The sequence below is a fragment of the Herpailurus yagouaroundi genome, unplaced genomic scaffold, assembly GCF_014898765.1.
Source record: "Herpailurus yagouaroundi ecotype Mexico unplaced genomic scaffold, PumYag 165, whole genome shotgun sequence".
NCBI classification, from domain to species: Eukaryota; Metazoa; Chordata; class Mammalia; order Carnivora; family Felidae; genus Herpailurus; species Herpailurus yagouaroundi.
The window spans coordinates 30,032,226-30,054,547 of NW_024412406.1; the positions used below are offsets into that span (position 1 = coordinate 30,032,226).

Genomic DNA, 22,322 nt, shown 5'->3' on the forward strand with positions numbered 1-22,322 from the left:
TCATAGCTTTCAAAAACACATTTGGAAATTTCAGAAAATATAGAATAGCTTGAAAAGGCTACAAAAAATATTGCAGTCTGATCAACTTGGCATTTTGGCTAGGTAGTTCCTATGGTGGAAAGAAAGAAAATAAACAGTTGCTAAACATGAAGGCCCAATAATGCAGCAGGGGTGCACAATTCTGGGCAACTTCCCAGTATGGAAAGGATTGCCTGGGCAGTCTTTTCAGCCACACCCACAATCACAAATACCATCTTTACATGTGAGGCAACAAAACATCATTGTATTATGACTTCAAGGATTGAGAAAGGCTCATAAAGGAAAAAATATTGGGGTGGGTATAGTTGCAATGAGTATAGTTGCCTTAGACAGGGATCATAGTAAAGGCACTGGGAATGCAAGGAATGGAGCATTTTCACCAAAGAAGCCTATATTTTTACCCAATTTCATACTTATGAGTTATACATATTAAATAAACAACATACTATGTACATTTAATGATTACAACCGATGGTTCTCAAATTTTAGCATTTATCAGAAACGCCCAGAGGATGTATTGAATTAGGGCAGGGTCTCATGAATTTGCACTTCCAGTAAGTTCCCTGATGTTCTGATGCCTCTGATCCCAGATCACATTTTGAGAACCACTAGTTTAAACAAAGTCTTTTTCACTTTTCTTTAGAGAATAGCTACTTTTATCTTGTCATAGGGCTCTTAATCCTTAATTTTGACTATACTGTTGCTCAGGATGTGAAGCAATCACAAGTGGAATCCCCGACAGTGAGATACAATACAGGGAGAAATCTTGTGATTTACAAAAGGTGCTAATGGCTATAGACAAAGATATAAATTAGAAGAATCCTTTTAGTGGGTCAGCTCTAAGCTTGTTTTCTAGTTCCTCAATTTGTAAATTACATAGATATTACTTCTCCGGAATGTAGGGGGTTAAGCTTTCTCCTTCATTTTCAAATACTAGTCCTACTCTAGAAAACATTATCATCTTCCCAACAAAATACATTTTTGCTTCTTAAAGTCATCAACATAAGGAAATGTTGATATGTTTTGTTTTTCAAACAGAAAAACAAGTACTGTGAGACTAACCCTCTTTTAGAGAGGAAAAATTGGTCTTTATTGTGTTCTGGGGGGAGGGGTAGCCAGGAGGTGATGGGACTTGTAACTGTACTGAAAATAGTACAAGGAAATAAAGTTGTAGAACAAAACAGTTCCATATTTAGTAGGATTTAGTGTTGGGTTTTCCCCAGACAGTGCAGGTTAAATGAAAGCTATAAGGACATTTTTTCAGGCCTCACAGGCCAGCCTTGGCACGATAAACCAAAACTAAGGCCTATTATGCAACACAGGTGTTTGCAAAACCAGATGATGTGTTAATCTGGGCAACACATGGAGACCTCAAATTCTGAGGCTGAAGAAACACACAGCAACCATGCCATGCCTGTGGGATGGTGAACTCCTAGGAAGGTGACAGTACTTCGTAGGCTGAGTCTCGTTTAATTCAGTAAGTATTTGTTGGCTGTCTTCTGCATTCAAGAAACAGAGCATCTCTGACATTACAAGGCCCCTACCTGCCTGGTACTCTGCATTCACAAGTATCCACTTTGGGTATTGTCCGCTTAACATTAAAAGTGAAACAACCTGGTATGGAGAATTAAGTTGTTACAGCAAGCGTTGCTTTGCTGTTGCCAGGACCAGACTTGCTACAACAGTGGACCGGTAACTCCAGGAATACAATGTTTGGGGGTTATCTAAATTCATCCCGGTCTAAATACATCTCTGAACAATTCTGCATGATGGAGTAACTTAAATTGTCCATTCCACAGACGGAGAGTACCAACATTTCAGCAGACACTGTACTATCCACTGGAAAGCAATAGCGAACACAGTAGCCAAGTGCCCAGACTTTGTGGATTATCAGTCATTCACAAGACACACGCTCACCAGAAGTAAACTATACATGAAACATGCTCAATGGAGGCATAATCAGAAGCGGTCTAAATGATATAGATGGCGTGGCACCGTGAGACATGCGTACCACGGAAGATACAGTCGATGGCTTATTTACTGTTCAACTACTAACCCACAAAATACCACTTAGTCCTACTTATTAACAAAGTACTTACTAGTAGTCTTATTAAAAATAATCTGTGGTCAACTTTAAATGTAGTAGAGTACGAGCAGAAAGAAAAGGGTCCAGGGCCCTGAAAAATGCACAGCAGAATGGAGAAAGTAAATGCACACACGAAGGGGAGAAAAGAGGGGGCAGTCCTAGCAGTTGCTTAACGATTTTAACTATTTTTCTCAATAACTTCTACTTAATTTGCTTATGGCAAGATATTTTCACGTGCTAACATTTCTGCCCGGAATAGCAGAAAGCTAATCCTGTAAGACTGTTATATGATCTCACCACAGTCAGGAGTGCGCTGGGACCAGGCCAAGGGCCAAAAAAAATCTGTGCAAGGGCTCTAATCTGGACGGCAAGCGAATAGAGATTTTGTAGTTCGGAGCAAAACGCCCCCTGTATTTGCATTCACATCAAACAACACAAAGTTCATTAAAGTAACACCAGGTTGGTGGCTTGATGGCCGACCACCGCAGCAGCAACTTTGCTCTCGTTCGCAACTTTTATTTCGCGAAGCCAGCTCTGCCCGGGCTCGCAAGCTCTCCTTTCACGCATAGCTTACTTAACCACTTTGTACGCCATCAGCTATGGTGGGAAACAGTAACCAGGGCACCGAGGCCATTCTGATTTACAGCGGGCAACCTACAAAGGTAGGTACCCGAAAACCACTGACGATCTGAAAACCAAAACCGGGCAGAATTCAAACAACGCAAGCCTACTCGGGGGCGGGAGTGGCACACACACGGAGAGACTTGGGAGTAAGAAAGAAAAACCCTGGCACAAAACTCACTGTACTTGCGAGGAGACATACTGACTTGCAGGCGCACTAAACGTCACTTCGAAGTGTGACCAGTCTGCTTGCTGCCCAGGTTCACGGGGCAGCGTTTTCTCAGCCCTCCGGACCCTCGTCTCCTTTCCCTGTGTCAACTGTCGAACCCCTCTCCCTCAAAACCCTTTCTCTCCGCTTATGCGCTACGGGATGTTTACGCAAGCCACGAGGAACTTGCTTGGCACACGTGTCACCGGTTGTAAGTGCTCAATTTGCTAAATGATGAACACGTTAGCTGTGGGGGCAAGCCCAACGCCCGAGCCAGGCCGAGAACGCAGGGAAAGGCGCTGGCCCGGCGGCGGAGGCGTTAACACCGGGCGGTGGGGAAACTTCTGGGCTCTAAGCCGTCACTTTAAGGCGGCACAATCCTGTGGACAATCCTTGCTCTTCAGATAAACCGGTGAGCACGTTCCGCAAAAGCTTCCGTATAGTTACCCCGCGGGGACGCACCCTCGCATGTGCTCCGACACCTAGACGCCCCGTCCCGAAGCGCGGGGTAATAGAACGGCCTCCCCGAGGGGAGGCCTCCTCCCTCCACTCCAGCGCCGCCGCCGCGGACCGCCTCTCACCTATTCAGCCCCTAGGCGTCCTGACGCTAGGAAGGGGGCGAGGAGGGCGATGCCCTGTTCTCGCGGGATCTCTCTCAACCGGGGCCCTCCCCAAGTCTCCTCAAGACCTCGCGTTGTTTGGGCGTGGGGGCGGAGCAAGGCCTGTGGGGGGGAGGGGCGGAGCCGGATGGGGGCGTCCCCGAAGCCTTGTTGACTCCCGCGTCCTCCTGGAGCAGTTCTCGCGTCCCCTGCTCTGCGCATGCCTAGGTTCCCGACGACTCCCGGGGCCGCGACGGTCGGGCTTCCCCAGCCGCGGGTCCGGGCCCCGCCCCTCCTCCGGGCTGCAGCGGCGGCGGCGTTGGCGGCCGTGGTGTGGTGGTGGTGGGGGCGGCGGGCTGCCGTGGAGCCCGCCGAGTCCTAGCGCCTGACCCTGCGCGTCGCTGCGGCGGGCCGGACGGACCGTCTCGCCGCAGGTAACGCCGCTGCCTGCGGACTCGGGGTCGTGCGGGTCGGCGCGTCCCGCGTGCTGGAGTGTGGCGGCGGGTCGGGGAGGTCGGGGGCTGGGGAGTCAAGGGAGGCCGGAGGTTTCGAAGGGGGCCGGGAGGTCGGGGGTCGGGGTCGGCGGGGTCGCAGGGGCCGGGAGTCGAGGGCGGTCGAGGGAGTCTGGAGGGGTCGAAGGGTATGGGAGGTCCGGGCGGATGGTCCTTGGGCTCTGACCCGGGCTCGGGGACCAGGACTCCCTGACGCTGCGGTCCCAAGACACCCACGGGCCCCTTCAAGGCCTTTTCAGTTCCACCCCGTGACTTTCTGTTGTTGTTTTGATTTGGAAGGAAGAGAATCCAGTCTACGTAGGCTCGGGGAAGCCTTGGGGGTTGAGGCTGGGAAGGGATTTACGAGGCTAGAGCAGGCGCTAACATTTTCTTACTTTCTGGGTTTTTTTTGTTTGTTTGAGCGTTTACTACCGTTCAAGTGTGGAGCCCGTTTTTTAGGGCGTTTCGAACACTGACGTAGAGAGGAGCCCTGAGTAGAACCAGCGGGAGTAATCTTGCAAATGCAAGATTTTTTTTTTTTTAACTTCTAGTACTGTATTTTTGTAGGTCTTTTTTTTTTTTTTTTAAACTGAGAAGTCATAACTATGTTTTGAAAATTACACATTAGAAGTATTTGGGTACGGAGGGGAAAGTACAGTTTTACCAGTGGCTATTTTCTCCCGGTTATTTTTTTAATTAACAAAATTACTACGTGCTCTTTAAGAAGAAAAGCAGCTAAACAATGAAGACGTCTGCTCCCCACCCCCTACCCCCATTTTCCCCTCTTACTACCCAGGGTAACCAGTCTACAAGTGTGTTTAGCCATTCAGGATTTTTCTATGCATGTAAGTATGTTTTAAGAAGAAAATTGGGATCATCCATAGTATATATGCTTTTTATTGGCCAAGGGTACTCACATTTAGTCCTCCATTTTATTACATACCTCATTCTTTGTAAAAGCTACATAGCTCTGTTGGTTTTTTAATGCTGAACGTTGTATCCAGTTTTTCTGTAATGTTTCAACTATTATTAAGTAGCTTTTAACAAGGGTTACAAGCTGTTATTTTGAAACAAATGTGGTAAAACTTCAAGATTGTCTAAGGCCAGATGGGGATACTTACATATTAGGCAAGTTAAGTAATATGTTTACACAGAGCTTATGGTAGCTTACATGAAGCTTGGATGACTCCATAAAGCAGGTTTCTAAAGTAGTTTCTTTTTTGTTTTCTGCTACGTGCATTTTTCAAGGTAGATTTAAATTCCGTATGGTCAGTTGAGAATAAATTCAGTTCCTTAAACTTGAACCTGCTCATGTGAAGAAAAGTAAAAGGTAGAAAGCCAGTGGCCTAGAAGTTTGCATTTCAAAACAGATTAAAAAAACAAAACCTCCCAGCAGCCAGGGACTAAATATTTTGATAGTTGACCCTAGGGAGTGAGCTGTAAGTGAAACGGTGATACTACACTGTTCGCTATTAAATAAGACAGAAAGCTGGGAAATTGTCACATTTTGTATTTCTGTGTGCAAAAGTGCTGGAGGCCGTGTTGATCTAATCACTGGCATGTATTTATTAACAATGCACTGTGTGTTCATCCTCTTGCTGGCTTCCAGGGAAAACATAGAACCGAATAAGATCATCGCAAAGAAGTCTGGTTCTAAAAGCATGCATATGTCCTGAAATCTTAGGCCCAAGTGTATACTTTTTGGGGGAGCTGTGGCTCAAAAGGAGCCAAAACATCTATGGCATTTTAGTTACAGTTGCTGGTAATAATATGCTTTTTCTTTTTTATTTCTAACAACATAGGTGGCATTCTCTCCAGTCTGAGGATTAATAAACAGGCTCTGATAGATTAACTTAACTGCTCAAGATCTCATCACCTTTTTAGCGGTGGTGGCTGCGTTAGATTCAGGATGGAGCCAAGAACCTGTGTTTTCTTCTCTGCCGTGTTGCCTTTCATTAACGGACAGTGTCTTACAAAATTGTTGAGCTTAGAGTTTTTCCCTCTCTTTGTGCTTAGAGATGTTCCTTACAAAATAGAGACACGAGTATAATCATATGCATTCAAAAGTAGCCTAAAAATATTATGAAACTCTGGTATCCTTTTAGATGAGGTTTCTGGTGCTGTGTTATTAAAATATACCTTGAGCTGGTGTCATTAAGAAGGTGAAGGATTGTGTTATTTTAGTCACTCTGATGCCATGCTAAATTTGGGTATCATAGTAAATTGTAGTTATTGCAGGTGTCTTCTTAAAAACTTGGATGGGTAACCTCATATAGGTTAACATTTTTATGAATTATAAACTACTAAGATAAAAAGAGTACAAAGAAGGCCCTAAAAAATGATCTCATTTTTAGTATTTTGTAGTTTCTCAAAAGCTCATCATGACAATTTAATAAAGTGTAGGTCCTAATATTATGGTATATAGTATGTGTTTTAGCTTCCTCGCATATGTCACACAGTTGCATTTTAAAGAAATACGGCAGAAACTGAAGTTAATAAAGTATGATCAGTTGTAACATGTATTTGAGAAGAAACCCACATATGGGAAAACATTTGAGCTTTTATTTCTTGGTGATTGTTAAGGATGGTAACTGGATTCATATCTAAATGGCAGATCTGCTCTTGATTATCTCTTGGACAACTTAACACTGAATGCGAGTAGGTTTTATAGTTGTGGGATACAAAAATATGTCAGCACCAGAAAGATGTCTTTAGAGTATGTTAAGACCTATTGACTTTTCAGCTGTTGAAGGGTGGGGAATACAATGCTGCATGTGTGTATTTTCAAAAATTAATAGATCTTATTGCTGATGGAAAGAAATAGAAAGTTTATTTTGCAGTTTAGCCTGAAGTCTTTTTTTGGAGACACACATTCATGTGTCTCCGCCCCCCCCCCCCCCCCATCAAGAAACTGTGTAGGTCCTATTAATGATAACAAGAGAAGCGTTAGGTAGGATCCAGAGTTTAAAATGTAGTTGGGTTTTAAAAACTGTTTAAATCAACTATTGTGGAATTTCATAGAGGATTGTTGTTCCCTCAATGTTCTGTTTCTGGGGAGAAACTAGTTAAGATGAAAGAGAAGCCAAAATAGAAGGGAAAAAACCTGGGAATTGGCTGTCTCAAGTAGACAGAGGGAGAGGGGTTTCCTGAAATAGTGGGTAATTGGTAGAGTCAAATGTGTGGATGGATGTCAAGGAAGATGAGGACTTAAAAGTTACACTTCTTTGAGCTTGGAGATACTGGAAAATTATCTAATTATAATTATACTGTGTTAGCTGTGTCTTGCTGGGGTTTGAGTTGGAATAATTAACACTTTTCAGTCACTTGCAGGCTCTTAGAACCTGTAATAATCACATCATCATAAGTCAGTTTGTAATCTCAGTTCTACGAGCATCTGAAGAGCTGTGGAATGCACAGTGCTGGCAAGGCTTTGTCTTCTCTGTAACTTGCACAAGCCAGCATCTCAGACTTGTGCCTTCCTGTGGCCTTTGTGCATTTTCTCATCCCACTTCTCTGCAAGTGTTACTTTAGATTGAGTTCACAGCTCCGTTTTTAGAGTTGTCTTTTCTCTTTTCCAGTCGCACGCACACCCATGGTTTCCACTGTTCATTCCCTTCCCTGCTGAAGTCCCAGTGTGCACTGCCAGCCTCATTTTCTTTCCTAAGCTTCAGACCTGCCTTCTGTTCTTGATAAACTCTGGAAGTAACTCTCATTTTGTGATCTGGAACCAGAAGATTCAGAATTAAACTGCGTCCTTTACACATTGAATCTTCCCCTCATTTTCTTGTGATTTTAATGGTCTTACCACTTTCTTAGTCACGTAGGCTTAAAATCAAAGGTTACCTTTGATTCTTCATTCTCTCTTTTTCACACAAATTCTTTGTACTTCTATTGCGTTACGGTTCAGAAATCAGGTTCTCCTGCTGCTTTTCCATTTTCTCAGCAACAGAATACTTTTAATCCCTTTGCCTCAACTGCCGTTAATAGGAGACATCCCTAATCTCAGGTTTTGCCATTCATCGTGCATACTGCTGTCAAATTAATTGTCCTAAAGGCAATCCTGATCACGTTCCCCCCCCCCCCCCACAGAAGCAAACAAAACAAAACACACTTCTTGAATGTTTCTTATGCCAGCCTTTGTACTTAATGCTTTGTTCTCATTTGGTCGTCCTAGTAGTTTCTGTTGCAGATACTACTTTCCTCCTCTACAGACGAAGAAATTTAGACCTCGCAAGCCTGGAAGGTTGCTAGTTGGTAGAAGAGGTGGAATTCGAATCCAGAACGTGTCTTCCAGCTGTTCCTCCCCAGAGTGGCTCCTGATCAACTCTAGAGTGAAGTTCTTGTTCCTTAGGTTTGCCTTTCAGGTCTCAGCGCTCTTTTTGGAATTTAACTCTTGTTTTATTCAAACTTGTGTTTGCGTTCTTTCTGTAAGAGAAAGAATGTAAACTCTCTTGGTTTCTCACGCATTTCCACTTGGAATTTTCTCCCTCTAGTATCTCTGCCTTCTGAAGTCCTTCAAGTGAAAAGGCTAGCAGATAACAGCTTATTTCCTCTTTTCTGTCTTCGGGGTGGTAAGGTCTCCCCTTACTCGTGTAGTTGCTTAACCTCTTGATAATCACTTTCTCTTCTGAATTTGTCTTTGAGTAGTCTAACAGTTGTAACTGGATTATAAAATCCTGAAAGCAGAAACCGTGTCTTACTGTTGTATTTCCCAGGGGATGCTCAGGAAATACGTGTGGACGAATATGAAAATGATCACTAGTCATCTGCTCCTTTAATGGCATTTAAGTAGGGTTTGATTTTAGTTGCTAGATGACACAAACAGTAGTTTACTGGAGTTTTTAATTGTGTGTATATATATAACAGAACCAGATTTTCTTGTTATAGGCTATCAAACCAGTTCTTTGTTTCCAGCTTGATTATGATAATCCTTATTGAGTATGACAATTGGTTATGATAATTGTGATGTTTATTTTTAAAAATGCTGTTTTGTTTTTCTATATGCATATGTGAGTTCATTGTATATAAAAGTTCTTAAAATTAATGGTTTGACATTTGAATTCTTTTCTGTGCTCTTAGATTTTCAAATGAACTGTAATATTCTCATCATTCTTTGGGCTCAGCTTCTTCTCTGCTTATATGGATATGAAAGGCAGAATAAAACTTTCCCTATACTGCAGTGTCATTTTCTTGCTTTTGGTGATATCGGGACTCTCCCCAGCTGTATGATTAGCTGAAATGTCCTCCACAAATTACACATAACTCTTTGCTTCCTAAAAAGTTCACGTGAAATTTCAGACTTATTTGAACCCATCAAGGTTAATGGTTACCATGCAGAATTTACAATTTTATATTTCTCCGGTATCTGTCTTTGCGTCCCATATCGTGTTACAGCTTAGTAACTTATTAAGTAATTATTGCTTCATTAAATAATAACAAGGTGGAATATCTTGGTGATGGTGTTGGGGGAGAAGACATTTGGGGTTTCTTTGGGGATGCTGAATGCATGATTATAAAGGAGTGAGGTTGATTCTCAAGCTAATCAATTTGCCAGTCTGCCTGCTGTCAACTTTCTAAAGGGTTCACAGCAACCACAAATGCTCTGGAAATAAAAGTTATAAGCAAGTTTAAAATAATTCATCGACTTTAAAATTAGGTAATATAGTCACATGGTTCAAATTTCAAGTGTACAAAAAGTTTTGTAAACTGGAAATGTCTCCTCCTCAGCCTTCTGCTTTCCCCACTGGGACGTAGCCATTCAACTGTGGCATGATGTAAAAGTAAGAGTTTACTTGTATGCAAGTAAATGTGAATAAATACTCTTTCTCTTTACATAAAGATGAGGTACACTGCACGTGGTTTTTCACTGAATTTATCACTCATTCCATATCAGTAGGTAAAAAGCTTCATTCTTTAAAAATATGTTTTGCAGCCTCAAAGTATTTGCCCTCTATAGTCACATATACAGATTGTGTATGTAATAATTTAACTATATTTTCTCTTGGTGGGCATTTAGATGGTTTTCAGTTGTTTACTGCTATACCCCTTGAAGCAACAATTCGAAGGAAGAGGAGGAAAAAGTAGTAGCTTTTTCCCTGTAGGGGAAAATAAAGCTTGGAAGCTGAAATGGATGTTTCATGGTGGGGAATGAAATGGCTGTCTTTTCTGCCCTGGGTGATTAATGGCTAAGTGAATGGAGAGAAGGCAAAAACGACAGTTCGTGCAAAAATGCTTGCTGGAATTCATCATCCACTGTTGAATTGGTAGAGTAGGGACAGCAGTCCTGATGGGTAGTTCCCAGGACTAGTTGTGTGCCCTGGGCAAAGGTCAGCCCCGGATGTGTTTGGAAGTGCTGAGAAGTAATCCTTGATACCTAGAAACTGGTCTCTGGGACTGTGGCCTTTAACAATATACTTAAAATAGATCGGAAAGCCATTCAGGGGATGAACTAAATTCCCTGTGTATCATCTAGAAGGAAATCTCATGGCCTGCAATGCAGCCTATTTCATGTGGTTGTTAGGTTGTTTTCTTTATTGTATTATTATTGCGTATTCCAAGATCAGATTTGAACTACTAAAATGAATGAAATTAAAAGAAAATTTCCTTCTTCAGTGAGCCTCCCCCCTTCCACATCTATTCCTCTTAGGTTGCTTGGGCAGTGGTTTTTTTAATAGTGTGGTGTGAATCATTTCAGATTTATAAACGGAAAGGACACATTCATACATTTTAAGAATGTCAGAATCCTGTTGAATAACAAATGGTAAGAATGATAAAAGTCACAATTGAGTGAAATAAGTGAATAAGGTGATGATGGGATACAAGGTAAACAGTGAATGCCCTTTGATTCTTCCAGACCGAGGGTGCTATAAACACAGAGCACTGTCCTGTGAAGTGTAGCGACTGCTTAGGTTCTGTGGCCGCTCTATCAGGTTACCCCTGACAGGTCGTGGTTTTTTTTTTTTTTTTTTTTAAATGTTTTTTTATTTCCAAAGGGGAGAGAGAGTGTGAGTGGAGGAGGGGCAGGGAGGGGCAGTGCGCGCGCGCGCGCGCGCGCGCACACACACACACACACACACACACACACACACACACACTATCCGAAGCAGGCTCCAGGCTCTGAGCTGTCAGCACAGACCCGACGCGGGGCTTGAACTCTCAAACTGAGATCATGACCTGAGCCGAAGTCGGTTGCTCAACTGACTGAGCCACCCAGGCGCCCCCTGACAGGTCGTTTAAGTTGTGTAGCCTATGACTTTTATTTTATTTATTTATTTATTATTTATTTATTTTTGGGACAGAGAGAGACAGAGCATGAACGGGGGAGGGGCAGAGAGAGAGGGAGACACAGAATCGGAAACAGGCTCCAGGCTCTGAGCCATCAGCCCAGAGCCCGACGCGGGGCTCGAACTCCCGGACCGCGAGATCGTGACCTGGCTGAAGTCGGACGCTTAACCGACTGCGCCACCCAGGCGCCCCACTTTTATTTTTTTTAGAGTACTACCATATGGCTTACTGAACAGTGATGTATTTTCTTTGTCATTTTGCAGTCATTCTGTCTTAAATGTGGGATTTGAGTGTTCTGATTGGCATTAAAAAATTAGGTTTTAGATGTTTGATAGATTGGTCTTTTCACAGTGGTCCTGCATATGGTTTAGGTTTTTAGAACAGTGGTTCATTTGCACTGACTTATTTCTGTACACCTGTGATTCTCTTTGGTCACCTAACCTGCACTTTACTAATCATTGTAGAAATAATAAGTAAAAGATGGCTTGTTTTCGCTTTTTTCTCCATATAACAGCAGTAGGAATTCACTGTAGAAAACCCAGAAAATACAGATAAAGAAGCAAAGGATTGTCAGGAGTTTACCACCCTGGGATGGTATATCCTGTAGTTAATTCTGAGAGATTTCTATGTTATTGAGAATACAAACTAGAAAAGCCCAGCTTTATAAATCATGCTACCACATGAGGCAGATAGATTGGGTGGTGGAAGCATGGAAAATGTGTTTTGAGTTTTCTCCCATCTGGATTCTTCACTGGGTGACCAAGGCTGTGGTAAGCTCTCCGCTTTGTTGATTTGTGCACGTGTCCTGCCCAACGCGAGGTTGGTCCTCTGTTGGTGATGGGAGAGCTACGCGCCTCACTCAGCTTTTGTTCTGCTTACGTGTCGTTGTGTTTCAGTAGTCCATCTTTGAAATACTGGAATCCTTTGAAGTACCTCTTAATGCTTAGAATGAATACCTTTCAGTTGTCTGTAATCTTGTTACTCTCAGTCGTGTTAGACAAAAAACATTTTACTAATTTAAATAATGTCCATTATTTCATTTGATTCTTAAAACTGAGGAATGGGCACTGGTGAGGTTAACAGTGTTAAGGTAAAGGCCAGGAGCTCAGGCGTTCATAAATGTTTGATTCTGTGTTTTTTTTCTCACTGTTCACCCCGTTTGTTTTAAAGTTCAGTGTCTACCTGCTTCCTTTTATATCCATTACTACTCTCTGTTGTGTAGAACATTATTAAAATCAAGTCCTGCTCCTGAATGTCTCCATATTTTTTGTCTAGTGTGTCTTTCCATTCGTTTTTAGTGAGACACAGAAAACATTTACCTGCAGGCAGTCTATTTTTAAAAGGATGCTGCTCCCTCTTGAGGTCAATCTGGAATCATACTACAGTAAAAAAATAAATTATTTGTTTATTTTTATTTTTAAAATTTTTTTAACGTTTATTTATTTTTGAGAGAGAGAGAAAGCGCTAGCAGGAGAGGGCAAGAAAGAGGGAGACAGGATCCGAAGCAGGCTCCGCGCAGTGAGCGCAGAGCCAGAAGCGGGGCTCGAACCCACAAACTGTGAGATCATGACCTGAGCTGAAATCAAGAGTTGGCCACCTAACCAACTGAGCCACCCAAGGCGACCCCCAAAGTTTTTTAAAATTAAGTATACGCCAACTTGGTGAACTTCTTGTTCTTTTTAAAATACTTACTTTGAGGGGAGCCTGGGTGGCTCAGTCCGTTGAGCATCCGACTTCGGCTCAGGTCATGATCTCACAGCTCGTGAGTTTGAGCCCCATGTCAGGCTCTGTGCTGACAGCTCGGAGCCCTGGAGCCTGCTTCAGATTCTGTGCCTCCCTCTCTCTCTGCCCCAACCCACTCGCATTCTGTCTCTGTCTCTCTCAAAAATAAATAAACATTAGAAATTAAAATAAAATACTTACTTTGAGACACAGAGCGTGTGCCTAAGAGAGAGAGTGGGGGAGGGGCACAGAGAGAGGGAGAGCGAAAATCCCGAGCAGGACCCACACCCAGCACAGAGCCTGAACCTGGGCTCACGAACTGCAAGATCATGACCTGAGCCGAAATCAAGAGTTGGACTCTTAACTGACTGAGCCACCCAGGCGCCCAGTACTCCGTGAAAATATGACAGTTTTGAATCTGCTACAAATCTTGGCAGGTACCAACAGCTAAGAAAAGAGGTATATGTTGTACAGGGTCTTACTCATGCTGAACTGAATTTTTGTAAGCGCTCAGTGAATCTGCATAGTAGCTCTTCCTAATTCTAAAAGTAAGGTCAGGAATTCAGCAGTACTGTGCCCTAAGAGGTTTTTAAGCTTGAGCTTATATTTAGGCACACTTTCTCCCAGTGGTGTAAGTATTAGGAACACTGCAAGTTTTTTGTTGTGCCGTGTTCAAGGGTTAGGATTAGGCATAGATTTTCTAAGAGAAAAATGATTACGTGGCTTAATAAGAACCAGACCAAACAGTTGATGGTTTTATTTTTTGCCGTTTTTCCAGTGGGTACTTCAAATTGAATTTCAGGGTCTCTATGAGGTTCTTTTACTAAAAATTAGTCTGTGGTGTAGTTATTGTTGATTCAGTTGGAGGATTTGTGACCATGCATTAAGAGAAAATGAATTCCATGGGGCGCCTGGGTGGCTCGCCGGTTATAAGCATCTGGCTTCAGCTCAGGTCATGGTCTCGCGGTCCGTGGTGCATTCTAGCCCTACATCAGGCTCTGTGCTGACGGCTCATAGCCTGGAGCCTGCTTCAGATTCTGTGTCTCCCTCCGACCCTCTGCTGCTTGCACTCTGTCTCTCTCTCTCTCTCAAAAGTAAGTGTTAAAAAAAAAAAGAGAAAATGAATTCCAAGTTCTGTCCAGGGATACGAGCATGTGTCTTTGCACTGATTATTCTTGCGATCTCTTATTTCCTTTCCTGTATCTCGGGGCGGGGGGGGAATAGGATAGGTGACAGTGGACTTGGGTTACATATTACACATTTAAGTTGGGTTCGTTTGATTCCCTGTGGAGCAGTATTCTGCTGGAGATAGAGGGTAAATAAAATCTGGGGAGTGTATGTAGTAGACAAGTAATGTCCTTCCCCCGCCCCCCCCCCCAAAGAGGTTCATGTTTTAATTTCTGGAATCTGAATATGTTACTTTCTATGGCAAAGGGAAATTAAAGTTGCCAATCCCCTGACCTTTGAGTTAGGAAGACTACGCTGGATTTTCCTGATGGGCTTGGCGTAACCACAAGGTTCCTGGTGGGAAGTGAGGACAGGAGGCGGAGCGAGGAGGACTCCGCCTGATGTTGCTGGCTTTTCAACATTCAGCAAAGGGTCGTGAGCCAAAGAAGTAGGTGGATATTAGACCCTCGAAATGCAAGAGAACAAACCCTCTTAAAGCTTCCGGAAAGGAATCCAGCCCTGCTGACGCATCATCTTTGCCCCGCGAGACCGGTGTCAGACTGTTGACCCCTAGAACTGTCATGTAGTGAAGTTGTGTGGATTTAAGTCACTGATGTTTGCGGTGGTGTGTTAGGGCAATGGTAGGAAAGTAAGGTAGGTACGTAGAGAGCATTTGCTCTCTTAGGGAAATGACTGCTAAGCAGTCCCTTCCCCCAAGAAAACACGAAGATGACCCTCATAAAACTGATAAAACTAGTGCTACTGGGATTTTGTTCTTTTGTGTGTCGTTTTTTGAGAGCACTGAAAGGAGTGAGCGCTACAGGGAGGGGTGGAGGGAGAGGGAGAGAGAGAATCTTAAGCAGGCTCCGCTCCCAGCTCGGAGCTTCACGTGGGGCTCTATTCCGTGAGGTCATGACCAGAGCAGAAATCAGGAGTTGGAGGCTTGGCTGGCTCAGCCACCCGGGCGCCCCAGTGCTCGTGGGTTTAAATGGTGGTGGCCTCGGGCCCCTGCCAAGTGGATTTCCTCTCATTTTTGCAGCTTCCTGGAGGCACCTCTGAATTTCTGGAGCTGCTTCGCTTCCTTACTGATAAAGTTGCCATACTGGCAAGTGGGTCAGAATGCTGTGCAGGACGCTAGTGAAGTTGGGAGAACCACGGGCATGAAGACCAACGGGAAGTTAGTTTCAGTACTCTGGCTAGCATTAATGAGCATAATGACAGAATAGCATTCTGACTAAAGAGGAGTATGAGTAATTGAAAAAATTGCTAGTTTGAGAGGTGAGGGACTAGAAGGTTTTGGGTTCACACACAATTTGGAGTGGTGGCAGGAACCCCATCCCCCGTGAAATTAATCTGGAAGCTCACTAGATGCACTGTGAAATTTGTGCTGAAGAGGAGGATTTTGATTGAGTCAGCAGGGTAGCAGAAAGGAGAAATACGGACCTGCCCTAGAATCCCTGAGGCAGTTATGTTGGAGGAAGGCAGAAGCAGAATCAACGGCCATGACATTGTTTTTCTGGCAGACGAGAGTCTGGGATCCTTGTCAGTTTGCTGTGTGGAGTCTTTCCAGCTGGGAGGCAAGAGTCTTGTACTTGAAGAAGTTGCACATGCGCTTTGTTCTCAGTGGAAAGGAAAGACTATCCCTGCGCATTCACTGTAAATACACAAATTTCTACCCTAGGCTTGCCAGCTGTAAAACACGTTTGGAGAGATTAGAGTAAGGTAGTGGGATAAGACAGATTCTTACCAATTACTGTTTTTGAAAGTATTTTTGTTCCTCGAAAACACAAGTACGTCCCAACCCAGCACTCCTTAAAACCAATGCCCTATAGAAACGTAAGGCAGTCTTTCTGGCAATTACCTCTTCTTTGCTGGTCAGTGCGTTTTAGCGCAGTAGCACAGTGTGCGTGGCTTATTTAGTGTCATTTACTGTCGATTTCTTCCAAAATTGTTTTCTGCTAAATGAGTCATACGACAAATCTGTTGAATTCTTTAGTGCCTGCTTATATCTTTAGTTTTCCCTCTACGGTTTTCCAACTCTGGGACTGTTTTATTCCAAGAAATATTTTTTTTTTCCAACGTTTATTTATTTTTGGGACAGAGAGAGACAGAGCATGAACGGGGGAGGGGCAGAGAGAGAGGGAGACACAGAATCGGAAACAGGCTCCACGCTCCGAGCCATCAGCCCAGAGCCTGACTCGGGGCTCGAACTCACGGACCGCGAGATGGTGCCCTGGCTGAAGTCGGACGCCCAACCGACTGCGCCACCCAGGCGCCCCTGCAAGAAATATTTTTTGATGCTCTTTTCTTTCCTTTTGAAACGCCACTTACAAGAAGAAGTAACCTTTACCATTGCTTATCCCTGGCGTTTGTTTCAAGAATTTGGCTTTGCTGTTAACCTGCTCCTTTATTTCTCTGTGGGTTTCTATTTTTGGCTTACCTAACATGCATACATGAAATTGAATGAGTTTTTCAGTGGTTGATTTTGTCCTTTTCCAAGTGTGCTAATAATCATTGAAATCTATAGGGGGCAAATGGGCACCGGAAAGGTCACGTGCTGCATTTAACGCGCTCATGTTTAAGCTGACTCCCAGATGCAGCCACTAAGCCATCCTCCCATCTAAAATTTTGACCACGATGGATTTCCTGGGCAGGAGTGTAAGATGGCGGAATTGGCAGCCGCCCTCAGTGCTCTTAGTCACTTGGCTCTCTGACGTTCCTCTGGGATCAGGAGGGACAGCTCTTGCAGCACGGAAAAGCTGGTGACAGGTGTTTAACATTTTGCCGTGAAACTAAAACTCAGAGTTGGAAGTTAAAAAAACAACCAAGAATGTTTGCGGGAGATAGCAATTTAAGTCACATGCAAGGGACCGTGGATGTCTGGCTGCAAAGTTTCGGGCTCTTGTATTGTCAGTTCATTTTATTGCCTGTCTGCTTGTTCTCCGTTGCCTCACTGACCTGGCTGTAGTCTCCATGGTTGTCAGCATTGTATCAGTCTAGTCCACACAGGCCGGAGAAACCACACAGGGTGATACGAACAGGGAAAGTTCAATGTAGAGAACTGTAGAGAAACATTAACAGAATTGACTGGTCAGCACAAAGAGAGCTCTAAAGAATATGGAAATAGAAGGATTCGCCTCTGCCCCTAAGGGCCATATTTAAGCACCCAAGGAAGAGGCCCACCCAGGGCTGAGATCCAGACTTCCTTGAGAGAGCGTGTGGCTCATTGGGTGGCAGAGAAGTTGCTCTGGTGCCTCCTTAATGGATTTTATAGAAATCTGCTTTCCGGGTACAAGCGAAAGATGTTCACAGAGAGGTGTTTTCCCAGAGGCTGTCTTCGACCAACCACCCAGGGGAGGGCGCTGGGGGAAGCCACTGGCTGTTAACCCGCAAGCACCGCAGAAGCCTGCCGAACAGTGCACCGGACCTAGAAGCAAAGCCCTTTTTTCGTGCAGTGTCCGGCACCATCCACTCGTGCTCCGGCCAGACATTGCCCGTCAGTAGGAATTGATGCAGGAAATAGAATTTTTCTCTATTTTCAATTGAATGAATTTGACATATGACACTATAAATTTAATATGTGTGATGTGTCACTGTGATACATTCATATCTTATGGTTGCCTTTGTAGCAATATTTTTCTTTTACTGTGGTTTTTTTTTTTTTTTTTTTTTTTTTTTTTGAGAGATAGAGCATGAGCAGGGGAGGGGCAAAGAGAGAGGGAGACACAGGATCTGAAGCAGGCTCCAGGCTCTGAGCTGTCAGCACAGGGCCCGACTCGGGGCTCACACCCACCAGCTGTGAGATCATGACCTGATCCAAAGTTGGCGCTCAAGCAACTGAGCCACCCGGGCAACCTGCCTCTGTAGCTTATATTTATCACATGACATAATTACGGTTCAGTATTGTCTGTATTCATTACGCTGGGCATTAGATCTCTGTAACTAATTAACTGCTCGTTGCATGTTTGTACTCTCACACCCCATCAGTTTTACCCCCCTGGTAACCATGATTTTACTCTCTGGAAGTAGAATATTCTTTTCTTTAATTTTTTTAAGTAGGCTTCGTGTCCACTGTGGAGCCCAGTGTGGGGCTTGAACTCAGAACCCTGCGATCAAGACCTGAGCTGAGATCAAGAGTCAGATACTTGAGGGACTGAGCCACCCAGGCGCCCCAGAAGATTTTTGACGTGCACTTCATCTCTCTCTGGTGGAATCAGGGCAATTGACTGCTGCTGCTCTTAAAGCCTCTCTCCGTCGCTTTTCCTCCCTGCGCCATTCTAAACCTTTCTCCCAGCTGAACCGATGGCAGACACCTTTTGACATAAAGGCCGGTTCCTATGTTTACATTTTGTTCCCAGCCAGCTGGTCTTGACTCTTTCTCATTTGCCTGTATTCTCTCACATTTAAGTATCAAAAAGCAGTCCTAGTCCCTGGACCAAATATTTGAGCGCTGCTTCTCTCCTTTTACTACCCTGACTCAAAAATTAGCTCGGTCTACACCGTAAGGAAGGACTTCACGCTTCTTCCCTGGCTTACTTTAACACTGTGGGGGTTTTGTTGTTTTAAAACCAGATAAAGGCTTGTCATCTCAGAAAAGGCGTCACTTTTTGAGCTCTTGTTGTATGATGTACTGGAAAGAAACTTGGAGCCTTGAATTCTTGGAGCCTTGAATTCCGTCACAGTGGCCTTGAGCAAGTAGTTTTGTCCTGTGCGTGACTGGGTGAACTTGATACTTTCAGGAGTTTTCTTCTTTACAGTTTATTTTTCTTGACTTGCTTTTCACGGATATCAAAGTGCTGTATCTTATCTGGGTTTATATGCACAGAAAACTGTATGAATTATGCCTCTGCTGTCATGGATTACAGACTTTAAATTCTAGAATGAGATTTCAGGTGTCAGCAATACATAGGTATATCCCCCATTTTATGAAAGTCCACATTGTACCACTTGGCTTTTACAAAAGACCTGCGTTAGTAGCTGTTTTCACTAACTGAAGGAAATTGGAAGAGAATTTTCATTTTTATGAAAAGAGCCATTATCTTACTAATGTAGGTCTTTCTTAAAGCAAAGTGGCCTTGGAAAGACTTCAGGGGTGGGGAGAATACCTTTGCCTCAGGCCCCTTTGGGTTGAGAAAGTTTTCTCAGGGACACTCTGGGATAGCCCAGGAAACCTGTAGTTTGTTTTTGACTCATTTTATTCTCCTTTTATTGTGACTGCCACAGTACCTCGCTGTAAGGAAGATGCCCAAAAGGTCTTGTAAAAGTGAATGATTTAGAAAATGTGGGACCCATGCCCCGGTTGCTTTCAGGTTGCCTTTCTGAACACATTTTAATTACCAACCTTTGTGTAACTCTTTGTATTTACAGTATTTGCAAAACTAAAGTATTCCTTCTTTTATGAAATTTATTGTGGTTTCACATTGCATTAATAATTCAGAAGAACATTTGTTGAAGTCCCCTGCCTGCGCCCTCCTCCCCCACTGTGTTTTTGTCTCTTTGTGTCTATTTTTTCCTAGTGACAGTAATCTCCTCACTTCCCATCCTGAGGGCATTAAAGTGTCCTCAACTCTTTCCACCTTTATTAAGGACTCTGGAATCTCTACTGTGGTATCTCTGCTCCCAGGTTAATGTAGTATCATTACATTGTTGAAGATTATTTGTATGTTTACAGTATTTTTTTTTACATTTTTTTAATGTTTATTTTTTTTTGAGAGAGAGAGAGAGAATGGGGAAGGTGCAGAGAGAGAGAGACAGAGAGAGAGAGAGAGAGAGGGAGACACAGAATCCGAAGCAGGCTTCAGGCTCTGAGCTGTCAGCATTGAGCCCAATGCCAGGCTCGAACTCGTGAATCTTACGGTCATGACCTGAGCTGAAGTCAGCTGCTTAACTGACTGAGCCACCCAGGTGCCCCTGTTTACAATAATTTTTTACATATTTTTGGTAGCACACATTTGCCTGTTTCTGGCTATTACATTCCTTGTTAACTTGCTTTCGTTTTGAACTCCTGAAACATTCATTTTGCCTTTTTTTTTTTTTGTAACTGTAGTATCGCCAACTAAATTTTAAGCTCTGTAAGCTTTTTCTCTTCTGCGATGAAGTATGCCCCAAAGCAGACCAGAGTAATAGTGCAGTGGAGGGTATAACTTGTCTAGCACTCAGATATCTCTGCTCTTCTTCCCATATCTTTTTACTGGGAAACTAAACAAAATTGATCACTGGGGGTGGTCTTGAATTATCTTCTTTGTTATAAGGTGCGTCAGTCTCAAAGGCAGAAACAACCTGAGAGGTCTGTGTAACTCAAATATTGGTCTCACCCTTCCATTTTCATTAAATGAATATCATGCCGAAGTTATTTTATTCATTCATTTAGTCTCTTTCGTCATTTACTGTTTGCTTCCACGATAGCCTCTCTGGTAAGTGATAGGAATTGGTGAGTAGCATGTGGAGCTTTCTCTTGAAGAAAAACAGTCCTACAGTCAAGTGGGTGAGAAATGAAATAACTTTGTGGAGCAGTGTTTCAGGTATAGTCACGGGTGTTTGAGAGCACTGAAGAAATGCACTGTTGTGGCCCCAGTGTTTGTGTCCCTGAAAAATTTTAATGTCGAAGCCCTAACCCCGAGTGTAGAGTGTAGGTGTATTTGGAAATGAGGCCTCTGAGGAAGTAATTAAGGTGAGTACAAAAGGGTCAGGCTCTGATCCTGTAGGAATAGCGTCTTTATAAGAGGAGATGTCAGTGTTGGTTCTCTGACCACACAGCAGGGAAAGGCCATGTAAGAGAGTTCTCACCAGAAGCTGACCATGCTGACACCCTGATCTTGGATTTCTAGCTTATAGAACTGTAAGATAATTTGTGTTCTTTAATACCAGCCTGTGGTATTTTGTTATGGTAGCCTTAGCTGACTGATAGGCCCCTGAGTGTTCTGGAGGTGGGCTTAGAGGAGATTTCTAGGAGGAGGGGTTCCTCCTAGATTGAGAGATCATTGTAAAGCACTTGGTTGAGTGCTAGGCATCTAATAAATGTAGTACTTATTTAGTAAGGTACTTAAATTCTAATAATGGACAAAATCAGGCCTATGGAATTTCAGAACAAAGGTCGAATACTCTGCTTGTGGATGTGTGTACAGATGCAGGTGTATTTGTAATAATACTGTTGTCCGGTGGTATGGGGTTCAGGTGACAGTCTGGGAAAGTTGAGGCTTTTGTCTCATGACCTTGTTTGTGGAAGACAGACAAGTATCACCTTTGTTAGGGAGATTCATCTTGAGGGGACGGTGGCAGTGGTAGTGAGTTTGCTGTGGAGTATGGGAGCAACTGAAGACCAGAGGTATTGCTAGGTGCTATTGAAAATCCAGTTGAGGTTGAAGAACGGAAATCTTTAGTGGTGGATCCACTAAAGATCCAAGTGGTGGATTTTTTTTTTTTTTCTGTAACACTCCACGGTATAAAACACTCCACAGAAGAGAGATACTGGATTGATGCAAAGTCCGGCGTTTACAAGAGGAGTGAGGCAGAAAGTTAGAACGAGGGGTTGAAATAACGGAAAGTAATGGAGCGAAGCCATGTTTATCGGACATGTTTGGTTTGGGAAGAAAGTGATACTGATAGGTGTCAGCAGATTATGGTGCATGGCCCAAACCTGGCCCACTGCCTGTTTGTGAATAGCCTGCAAACTAAGAATGGTGTTCACGTTTTAAAAAGTTGGAAAAAAAATTTAAGACTAAGTGAGAATTATATAAATGATATATAAATGTATCTGTAAATATGTGTTATAATTTAAGTTGCAGTGTTCATAAATAAAAAAATTCGGAACACAGCCATACTTTGATTTACGTGTCGTTTGTGGCTGCTTTTGCTCTGACAGGCACAGAGTTCAGTAGTTGTTAACAGAAACTAAGGCCTGCAGGTCCTCAGGTATTTACTGAGGCCCTCAGGTCTTTGATAGATGATCTTTGCACTAGTGACAATGAGTGTGGTGGTAGAAAAAGAATGGGCAAACTAGATGTCAGATGTGGTTGTAGAATAAAATAAGGATCTGGGGGTTGGAAAGCGGGCGGGAGTAGGTCCTTGGAGTTGAACTTTGGGGCTCGAGTGGTTGTTGACGCTCA

The 22,322-nt window shown here is 43.4% G+C and overlaps 1 protein-coding gene across 3 annotated transcripts in view; it reads left to right on the forward strand.

The window, feature by feature from the left end:
- Positions 1–3,793: 3,793 nt before the first annotated feature.
- Positions 3,794–22,322, forward strand: part of PCMTD1 (protein-L-isoaspartate (D-aspartate) O-methyltransferase domain containing 1) — a 70,823-nt gene continuing 52,294 nt past the window's right edge. For all 3 annotated transcript variants that reach the window (XM_040487814.1, XM_040487817.1, XM_040487816.1), the window contains exon 1: positions 3,794–3,987. The gene's annotated coding sequence lies outside the window, so the exon portion shown is untranslated. The remainder of the gene's footprint in view (positions 3,988–22,322) is intronic.